Source organism: Plecotus auritus, assembly GCF_963455305.1.
Source record: "Plecotus auritus genome assembly, chromosome: 2".
In the NCBI taxonomy this organism is placed as follows: domain Eukaryota; kingdom Metazoa; phylum Chordata; class Mammalia; order Chiroptera; family Vespertilionidae; genus Plecotus; species Plecotus auritus.
Window position 1 is genome coordinate 157,056,622 of NC_137771.1, and position 9,528 is coordinate 157,066,149.

A 9,528-nucleotide genomic window follows, 5' to 3' on the forward strand; every position below is an offset into this window, starting at 1 on the left:
ACCCTTTATACACTTTCTCATGTGAGGTTATGATCTTATATTTTATTGGTGGCTTTAAATGTTCATATAACACCTATCCATGGGGATTTTGACTCCTGACATTGAGGCAGGATAGTAAGAAGCTAGGAAAATTCCTTGGCAAGTGGAATGGGGAAACTGAGACAGATAGCTAAACAAAGTGGCTGAGCAATTTACAGCCAGTTACAGAAGGTTACCAGGGCAAAAAGCCCTGGGTGCCTAGAAAAAAATAAAACTGGCACAATACCTTGCCCCCAGGGTGGCCTTTCCTCCCCTGGCATACGGCTGGTCATGAGGTCTAGACCACCTGACCTTTTACATTGCTGGTCAAGCAGTTTATACCCCCTTACATTTCCTCCATAGAGATAACATCTAGGCCTCAGTTGTATTTCAGCTTTAGGCATAAAAAAGCAGCAAAACCAGGCAGGTGATGCCAGGAAGAAAATGTAACTTGTAATATATAAAAATGTTCCCAAATATAGCCCTAACTGGTTTGGCTCAGTGGATAGAGCGTCGGCCTGCGGACTGAAGGGTCCCGGGTTCGATTCCGGTCAAGGGCACGTACCTTGGTTGCGGGCACATCCCCAGTAGGAGGTGTGCAGGAGGCAGCTGATCGATGTTTCTCTCTCATTGACGTTTCTGACTCTCTATCTCTCTCCCTTCCTCTCTGTAAGAAATCAATAAAATATATTAAAAAAAAAAAAAAATGTTCCCAAATATAAATTTCTTTAGTAAACTAGAGGTCTAGTGCACGAAATTTGGTCCCTCAGCTGTGGGAACCCCTTTCACGTCCCGCGTGGTTCAGGGTTCCAGTTCAGGGTTCGGGTTCTGGAGAAGGCCGCACACAAATGAAAAGAGACTTGGAAAAGAGTTAATTTGGAAATGTTGGGGGGCCAGGCGGGAGCCCACCTCTAGTGGGAGGACTACCGCTAGGCTCTGGCCTTGCTATCCCTTTTATTGAGGCTATGGGATACACCCATTACCCTTAAGCAGCTTTGGGAAACACCCATAGCCCTTAAGCAGGTAATAAGCGGATTATCATATCAGTAAGGATTTACATGATTACAAGATGGGGAAGTTGCCTCAATTACCATTGTCTCAATTAGATAGGGAGTGGTTGGCTCTGACCTTTCAGAGCTTCAAGGTTGACCAGCCTTCCAAGGTTCCTTGTCCACACCTTTCTAATTAGTGAGACAATGATCGGTTTCCGGCATCTCCCCCGTTTCTTTCCTTAAAATAAAATCTTACATTTGCAGACTAGGAATAAATGTATGAGAACAAAAATGTTTGTGTCCCAATTTCAATGTCCAACGGTTCTGAGTCCCAGTTTCAATGTCAAACAGTTCCTTATTTGTACATGTCAGCAATGATATTTCAGTTCTGGATGGTGGACAAATGGTGTTAATGCAGGTCCGACCCTCTCTGGTTTGGTCCTGGTCAACCTGCAGCAACGCACAGCTTCTGACTGCTAGCATGGCAAGGCGTCAACAGGGTCTTCCATCTCTGGACTGTTTCTCCTCTTGTCTTCATGGTTGGAGCAGACCTGTCACAATTCCTCTCTGTTGCAGGAGTCCACATGGTCTTGAAGTTGTTTTCTGAAAATATACAAACATATTCTCGACCAAAAGTTAATAAAGGAATCTTTTCTATAAATTTTACTTGGGACCCATTTTATTTTTTGCCCAAATGATTTTCCTTTGGCCTATTTTGATACCATGTATGTTTTTCATGGGTGTCTTGCTGTTAGCATTATAAATGAAAATTAATTTTCAAAGTAAAAATTTTTCTAGATGTAATTTACTTACAGAATATTTTTCCTTACATGCTATTTTTCCACTATCCCCCCTTTTTTTGATTAATGGAGGCTTTTGGAAATTTTATAATGCAGTCTTGATAACTTTAAATTTTAATTTTTTGCATAAAAATATGACTGCTTTAGGTTCATTGCATGTTAAGCAATTTTACCACGAGATGAAGCCTGCACCCTCTCCAATCTGGGACCCTTTGAGGGATGTCAGACTGCCCGTCGGGCCTAAACGGGCAGTCAGACATCCCTCTCACAATCCAGGACTGCTGGCTCCCACCCACTCACCTGCCTGCCTGCTTGATTGCTCTTAACCACTCTGCTGCCAGCCTGATCTATGCCTAACTGCTCCCCTGCCGGCCTGATTGCTCCTAACTGTCCTCCCCTGCTGGCCTGGTCACCCCTAACTACCCTCCCCTGCCAGCCTGGTCGCCCATAACTATCCTGCCTTGCAGGCCTGGTCACCGCCAACTGCCCTCCCCTGCTGGCCCAGTCACCCCTAACTGCCCACCCCTGCCGGCCCTATTGCCCCTAACTGCCCTCCCCTACCAGCCTGATTGCCCCTAACTGCCCTCCCCTTCTGGCCTGGTCACCCCCAACTGCCCTCCCCTGCCAGCCGGGTCACCCCTAACTGCCCTCCCCTGCAGGCCTGGTCCCCCCAACTGTCCTCCCCTGCAGGCCTGGTCCCCCCCCCCCCAACTGCCCTCCCCTGCAGGCCTGGTCCCTCCCAATTGCCCTCCTCTGCAGGCCTGATCGCCCACAACTGCCATCTTATGGCAGCCATCTTGTGTGTTGGAGTGACGGTCAATTTGCATATTACCTATTTATTATATAGGATAGGAGAGCCCTAGCCAGTTTGGCTCAGTGGATAAAATGTCGGCCTGCATATGGAAGGGTCCTGGGTTCGATTCTGGTCAAGGACACATTCCTGGGTTGTGGGCTCAACCCCTAGTAGGGCATGCGGGAGGCAGCCAATCAATGATTCTCTCTCACCATTGATGTTTCTATCTCCCTCTCCCTCTCCTTTCCTCTCTGAAATCAATAAAAATATATTAAAAAAAAAGAAAATATGAAGTAGTGAAAAACTTAAAATCACCCAAATATCCAGCCATAGATAACTGATTAAATTTGTGAAGCAGTCATACAATGAAATGCTTTTAAACCACCAAAAATTAATGAAGTAGAGCAATGTACTCTCATATTTGAAAGAAAATATAAGTGCACTTAAAAAAAAAGTACTATTATTATATTAATTGATTTGAGAGAGAGAAACATCAATTTGTTGTTCTACTTACTTATGCATTCATTGTTTGATTCTTTTATGTGCCCTGACTGGGAATTGAACCTGAAACTTTGAGGTATCAGAATGATGCTCTAACCCAGTGGTCAGCAAACTGCGGCTCGCAAGCCGCGGTTTGCCGCTCTGTTGACTAATGAGTTTGCCGACCATTGCTCTCACCAACTGCACTACCTGGGCCAGGGCAAACTTAGGTGCACTCTAAAAAATAGGTTTTTATTGATATTTTTTGAAAGAGAGAAAGAGAGAGAGACATACATACACACATGGATGTGAGTGAGAAACATCAATTGGTTGCCTCCCAAACACACCCTACATGAGGATTGAACCCACAACCTGGGCATGTGCACTAATCAGGAATTGAACTGGCAATCTCTTGGTGCAGGGGAAAATACTCATCCAATGGAACCACATTGGCCAGGGCTTGGGTACATTTTTAAGTAAAAACACAGATTTTAGGGCAATGTGTACGCTATAACATCATTTTGTACAATAATAATGTGGAGAATGGGGGAAAGGATTATTGGGCATTATTTCTAGTCAGACATTTCTGTAATTTTGAAGTTCTCGCAATTAGCATGCATTATTTTTGTAATTAGAAAAAAAATTGAAAAGATTTATAAAATATATTTTATTGATATTTTACAGAGAGGAAGGAAGAGGGATAGAGAGCTAGAAACATCGATGAGAGAGAAACATCGATCAGCTGCCTCCTGCACACCCCCTACTGGGGATGTGCCCGCAACCAAGGTACGTGCCCTTGACCGGAATCGAACCCGGGACCCTTCAGTCTGCAGGCCGACGCTCTATCCACTGAGCCAAACCGGTTTCGGCTAAAAATTGAAAAGATTTAGCCACTCTATCCTGTGTTGAGACTGTATTTTGAAATATTTCTTTACCTAAGAGTATTTTAACCATCTAACATTCAAACTGCACTAAGAAGAGAATTAATTTGTTATAATAATATTAATGATGGTGTGATAGGGTGAAAAATCTTCCCTTTTTCTTTGGAGCATGATTTCAGGCCAACCAGAAGAAAGGAAAACAGAACTTTTTAATTCATCAGACAAGGTCTCTGAAGGGAATAGCCATCCTAAATTTTATCAACGCTTGAGTGGTGGGGACAGTCTTAGAAAGTGGTGACACTCATACAGTTTGTGATCAGTGTTTCCATCCTTCATTGATGCTCTTTAGATCCTCTGACCTTCCTTACCCAATGACACAGACAGCACCCCAAGAACCCAGAATCTTATACACTGGACACTTTCCTTAGGGACGAGTCTGAGAACACTAAGAGTGATTGCTAATACTTTCTCCCCACTGATCCATCAAAACCTATCTGTTGCCCCTGGCAGGCATGGCTCAGTGGTTGAACCATGACCTATGAACCAAGAGGTCACAGTTAGATTCCAGGTCAGGGCACATGCCTGGTTGCAGCTTGATCCCCAGGTGGGGTATTCAGGAGGGAACAAATCAATGATTCTCTCTCATCATTGATGTTTCTATTTCTCCTTCTCCATTCCTCTGTGAAATCAATAAAATACATATATATATATAACCTACCACTTTTTTTGACTGATTTCCTCCAGTTGTACTCCTTGTGTGGGAATTCCTTAGGTAACAGAGAAACTCTAGGCTAATGTAATTTTAACAGTTAACGTATAATGAGCATGTGTGCTAAGCATTATATTTACATTATCTCATTTGTTATCATTTCTGTTTTATAGATGAGAGAACTGATGATTAGAAGTTTACTCAGCATCATACAGTTAGTGAGAGGTGAGCTTAAGATTCAATCTCAGATGTTTTTGTCTTAGTAACCTGAGATGTGAACCCCTAAGCCAGTGGTTGTCAAAATGTGGACCCTGACCAGCAGTACCTAGGAACTTATCAGAAATGAGTTCTCCATTTCTGCATCACATCTACCGGATAAGAAACTTTGGAGCCCAGAAAGCTATTTTTAAAAATGCCCTGCAGGTGATTTTAAGTGCACTAATGCCTTAGGTTAGAGAGTAGAGTTATCCAATTGAACTTTCTGGAATGTTGGAAATGTTTTGTATAATCCACTGTCTAATAAGGTAGCAATTAACCACATGTAGGTATTAAGCATTTGAAATGCAGCTAGTGTGACTGAGAAATTACATTTTTTATTTTATTTAATTTTAGTTAAAATTTAAATAACCACATATGGTTAGTGGCTGCTATGTTGAATGACACAGTTATTGACTCCTTATGTTTTTTTTGTGTGTGTTTTTTTTAGATCATCCATCCCTTAACTCTAAGGAGCACTAGTAATGCAGTTAATTAGCAACAATTATAGCAGAGTGGTGTTAGAAATACATGGGAATCAATGCAGTCTTGTGTAAGACACAACATCCAGGATGTTTTCCACAGTGTTTATGTGGAAAGTTCGTTTTAAAAAGAACAGATTTTCATTCTATTAGTTCCCCCAAGACCAAATTAGTTAGCTAATATAGATTGATGATCCTACATAGACAATGAACAATGGTTCTGATGCACAAGTAAGATGAATACCACAAATACTGTCTTAGATCTGACTTTGGTGAAAGGTTGTAAAAAAACTCTTAGGAAATACAGCCTTTTTAAAAGAGCAATTAAGAATATACATGTATAATAACTCATTTAATGTGATTCAAAGGCAGTTTTCTGACAAGATGTTGGTACTTTATATTATTAACAAGTAGCCAATCTGAAATTAATAAATGTAAAAAGTCTGTATATTTCAAAATTGTAACCTGGTTTGAAAACAATTGAAATGAAGACAGGCAGTGTGGTCACATCCTGTTATAAACCAAACAGTAGGGTGAAGAAAAAAGAATGTGTCAGTGCATGAATTTATTTACAACTGTCCAAAGGAGAGGGAAAGTTTAGTTAGTGGACATACACATGAAGATACTACAGTGAAGCGGATACTGAAAATATTAAACCCATTCTTCTCCCCTTGGGAAGTTCATTAGCAGAAGCCAGGGGTCAATGCCAACAAACATTTATTGACTCCTTACTGATGAGAAGTTAATGATGAGAACAGCTGTGTTCCTGAGAGAAACATGATGGGAGTGGTGCTTTAGGAAAATTACTCTGTTAAGGGGCCATTGTGGGACTCCCTCCAAGGGACCAGGAAAACCAGAATGAGGTGGTTTTTGTGAGACTAAAAAGACAATGAAGACTTATGTAAAGCGTTGCAGAGGCAGAAATATGGGGGTGCGGTAGGATGAACTTTGTTACAAAGATGAGGTTTAAATGTATTAACTGTCTGTTTTACTGTCTCCAATGGTGTGGTTTTAACATCAAATTTGAAGCAAAGAGAAGATGTGGAAGATAGGGGCTGTATCATGGGCTGAAGAGATTGTAGAACTTAGTTACTGTTAATAGGTGTTATTTTCTGCCATGACCACACCTGGCAGAAAATTAATCCAAGGGTATTATCTAAACAAGTGTCTATCAGGCTTTGGTCAAGATTCTGGAGACAGTATGGAGGAGAGAAACGTGTTACATCTTCCTTTGTTAAAGAGCTTGAAATGGCAAAGTCGTAGTTCATTTAGTGGTCCAACATATAAGCAGCCTAAAAAAAGTCCTAGTTAATTATATGACAAATTACTTCACCCCAGTTAATCCCTCCTTGATTTTTGCAGATCTTGCACTCTTATTCTATAGTTTAATATGGCAATTCTCAACCTTTTTCATCTCATGGCACACATAAACTAATTTCTAAAATTCTGTGGCACACCAAAAAATGTATTTTTTGCCAATCTGACAAAAAATTGGTATAAATTTGATTCATTCACACTGTACAGCTATTATTGTGTTGGTTGTCATTTTGTTTTGTTTTGTTGTTGTTGTTTTTTAACTTTAAATGTATGGGAAAGAGGTCAGTGCCCTTGACTAAATAGTTTAAAAATCTTTGTTTTAAAAATCTTTGCAGCACACTGGTTGAAAATCACTGGTATAATGTTTTGCCAGATTGGGAGTTTCTTCATTAAAAGGACTATGTTTTATTTAATTTTGTATTGTGAGCCCAAGTCTAAGGGCCTAGGACATAAGTATACCCTAAGTAAGGAGTAAATGACTCACGATGAACAAACAAAATACTCTAAGGACTTAGTGTAGTCCTTATTGTTGTTGAGGCTAAGTTTGGGAGTCTGGCCACAGGAATCCTGATGTTGGCTCAGATTGTTCCTCTAGACGGGCTATATTGATGTTGAACATGTGTGGCAAGTCAGGGCTTTGGTTGGCAAATGGTGATGATGGTGAGGATAGTATGAGGTGTGAGGTCAGGGGTAGAGAAAATAGAAGACATCTAAATAGGCACATTTATTTTTGTGCCATCTATTTTCCTTTCTATTACTCTGATAACATTTAGATTTTTCTTTTTCTAATTCTCAGATATCTGTAGCTAAGAGATCATGTGTACAGCCACCTTGCTAAGTGTTGAGGTACAAAATACAAATAGCAAGTTCTGGAGTGCAAGGTATCCCATCCATGAGGCCTGTACTGTTCTCTTATAGCTCATGTTGGCATGCCCAGTGAGTCTGTGATAGACTTCTTGCTTTTCGGTGCAATATGATATCTCATGTTCCTTTTATATTGCACCATTTCTCTTTGAAAGATTCCCCCTACTTCAAAAAAATGCATACTAGAGTTGTGTGGACTGGGATGCAGGGACTGACAAGTGTTGTGAGCACCAGGGAGATGGTTTATAGATATTAAGAGAGGAAGCTGGGAGCCAGAGGCAGTGAGTGCACAGAGATGCCCAGTGGGAGCAGAGTAGTGGAAGTGAAGGTGGCGTGAAGGTGGAGAGGATGTGAAGTTTGTTTCCCGGATTTCTGACTTGCACCAATGAGTGGATGGTGGCTGCTACTGATACTGGGAAGAGTGAATTGGGGAGGTGGGAGACTCCATTCCTTTCCCAGCTGTCAGCCAGCAGAATACTGCAGGGGTCATGGTGACAAGGTACTCCTCTTAGACCAGCCGAGGAAGAAAGGCCACAGTGGAGGCTGGTTTTATTATGGAGGTCAAGGTGAGTCTGAGGTGCTTGTGGATACCCAGGACGTAGTTGAATAAGCAAATCTGGACCTACGAGATTCAGGGGAATATTGTGAAGTGTGGAAGGCTGAAGTGTGACATCAGAAAAACTTAAGACGGCAGGAGAAAGTGATTGGGGAAATAAAGAACTGTACAAATCACCAAAACAAGAAAAGAAATGCATAATAAAATCTGTCTTACCTTAAAAAGTCTTTATTTGTTCTTCTCAAGAATCTTCTGGTTCATGGGGAGACTATTTCAACCTTCATAAAAGTTAACATTGTGGCTTTACTAGTTGTAAGATATATATATTTACTTTCCTTTTCAAATTAATGGCATGTTGATAATTGTCCATGAGATTCAGCAACGTTCTAGTTCTGTTATTTAATATTTTAGAGCAAGTTTCTTTTTCAGATCCATTATCTGCTTTGGATTTGACAATAATATAAAGTGATACATTGGTTAAAAAACAGATTTAAATGTATATATATTTTAAAGCAATAACTTTGCTTTTGGCAGCATTTTTTTGAAACCCACTGCTAAACAAAGCAGCAGTTTACAAGTGACCTCTCTCCACTTTCCTTGTCCCTTATCATTGTCTTCCTATTTCAGAAATAAATGTATTATATTTTCTTACATGAAAATTGGATCCTTATTTTTATGATTCATATAAATATTTTACTGTTTTTAACTTATAAATTATACAAGACAAATAAAAGAACTAAAACTGAATTTGCTAAACCCTGAGATGAGCTCACTGAAATTGGAGAGTAAAACAACAAAGTACTCCCCCCACCAAAAAAAATAGTGCCAGTATACAATTATGGGCTCACTGGGAAAGGATATAAAACAAGCTTATCATTCTAATATGGAACACTTCACAAATTTGTATGTCACCCTCGTGCAGGGGACATGCTAATCTTCTCTGTATTGTTCCTTTTTTTTTTTTTTTTTAGTATTATGTGCTGCTGAAGTGAGCACAAGCTTGTCATTTTATGGTGAAGCAGGTGAGGCTGGCAGGTGTTAGGCAAGGTTATAATAAATGAATGATTAATTTAAACATGACTTAGTCCATTGGTTCTTAAACTTTAGTGGCTATCAGAACCACCCTGAGGGCATGTTAAATGCATCTTTCTGGGCTTCACTTGCAGTTTCTGCTTCAGCAGATCTGGAGTAGAGCTGGAGTCATTGCATTTCTAGTCAATTCCCAGCTGATGCTGAGGCTGCTTGTACAGGGATCACATTTTGAGAACCACTAATCTAGCCAAACAATGGAACACTAGACACCATTGTAATTGGTTATATAGATGTATATTTATTAATGTAGAATGATAAATTAATAATGGAACTAACGAGAGGGAAAGAG